General features: G+C 34.6%; 1 long non-coding RNA gene across 1 annotated transcript; it reads right to left on the reverse strand.

Moving 5' to 3' along the window:
- Positions 1–611: 611 nt before the first annotated feature.
- On the reverse strand, positions 612–1,451 carry LOC134251536 (uncharacterized). The gene is made up of 3 exons (XR_009988768.1): positions 1,316–1,451; positions 1,098–1,169; positions 612–959 (listed from the first exon to the last, which is right to left on the reverse strand). It is a non-coding gene; the product is annotated as an uncharacterized LOC134251536 (long non-coding RNA).
- Between the last annotated feature and the right edge of the window lie 293 nt (positions 1,452–1,744).

Below are 1,744 nucleotides of genomic sequence, written 5' to 3' on the forward strand. Positions count from 1 at the left end.
AGCGGAATCGTGAACATTTTCGGCGAGATGAATGTTTTGTTTACAGTAGTGATCACCCAGATAGCATGAGGACATTGGCCCAACGTTGGCCAAACAATGTCAGTTATGTTGGGCCAATGTTGGCAGTTTTACGTTGGCCCAATGTCTTACTGCTCATTGGCGCGCCGTTGGCCCAACATGTTGGGCCAATGTTGGTACAATACTGTTTGTTCATTTGTCAACGTTGGTACAACGTTATTCCAACATACCAACGCCAACGCAATATTTTTTTAACGTTGGCCCAACGTTGGACCTCAGTTCAAAATATAATCATGACGTTGGTCCGACGTTGGTCCAACGTTGGTACAACGCTTTTGTTGAAATGCCAACGTTGGTACAACGCTATTCCAATGTACCGATGCTAACCAAATATTTTGTAACGTTGGCCCTACATTGGACCTCAGTTCAAAATATAGTTATTACGTTGGTTCAACGTTGATACAAAGCTGATTATTGAAATATCAATGACACAATTATTCCTCAATACAAATGTCTTATACAAAATAAATTAAATTCTGTAATTTTTATTTCCCAGATTATACGACACAATTAATTTCACCATGTTTGGTCAAATACTTTTTTCCTCCTAAAATGTATCATAATATATTCTTTGCCACTTTTACTTTCATTAAAGTATTCCATGGAATGTAACTAAAAGAAGGAAGAGGTAGAAAGTTCAATGTTTCTCAAGTACACTCCACATCACTATGTCCACTACTAAATATCACTTTGATATAAGAGTCTTCAAGTTCTAACTGTAGAGTTTTGAAAGGTCATATTTGCATCACTTATCACTTTTTCTGTTGTTTATCTGTTCTTAGAATCCATGTTTCCCACACATATAAATCAGTCCCTTCCATATACAGAAATGCCACATCAATAGTCTCAGAGTGAAGAGGGTTTTTCCATCCCGGCAATTCCTGCAAACGTTTAAGATTGTCATCAACTAAAATAGTATTTTCAAATGTTCATCAGCATCACACATATTTTTAAAGCAATCCTTAAAATTGAATTTCACATTAGTAATTATTAATAACAAATACAAAATAGTTACTTACATTTCACTGGTTAACATTCTTGCGTTCACTTACAGATCCGGACATATCTGCTCTGTTCAAGCCCGCCAATTCCTATAAAAGTTAAGGTCGTCATCAATTACAATTGTTTAATCAGCTACCTGGTACCAATAATTTGAAAGCCTACATGCAGGCCATTACAATGTTGTGTATTTCACATTATTAATTATTTCAATAACAAAAACAAAAGCTATACTTACATTGAAAGGATTAAAATTCTTGCTTTCACTTAAACAGACACATATGGTTTGAATTGTTAAAGTGCGCGGTTAAAAAAACTGATTTAAAGATGACGGTTTCCTTGGAGACCTATGAGTCACCTGCCGAGCCAGTGAATTTCACCAGTTCAACCTATTTATTTTGGAGCCCAAAACTTGCAAAACACAGCACTTTAAATTTGATTCAATGATGCTAAATATAGAATCTACCAAGATCTAAAATTACTATATGTATTTCACAGACTTATAAGGATTGTCTCATAATTTCCATTCAATATATAATATAGATCACATGTTTATAATGAGTTGCTTATTACATTACCATCGATTTACAATAGATAAATCTAAATTGATGAATACTTTTCGCAACATTGGGCCAACGTTGGACCAGCATTTCATCTCAAACATTAC

The sequence above is a fragment of the Saccostrea cucullata genome, unplaced genomic scaffold (assembly GCF_032062105.1).
Source record: "Saccostrea cucullata isolate Sc308-1 unplaced genomic scaffold, CSIRO_AGI_Scuc_v1 ctg1529, whole genome shotgun sequence".
NCBI lineage: Eukaryota > Metazoa > Mollusca > Bivalvia > Ostreida > Ostreidae > Saccostrea > Saccostrea cuccullata.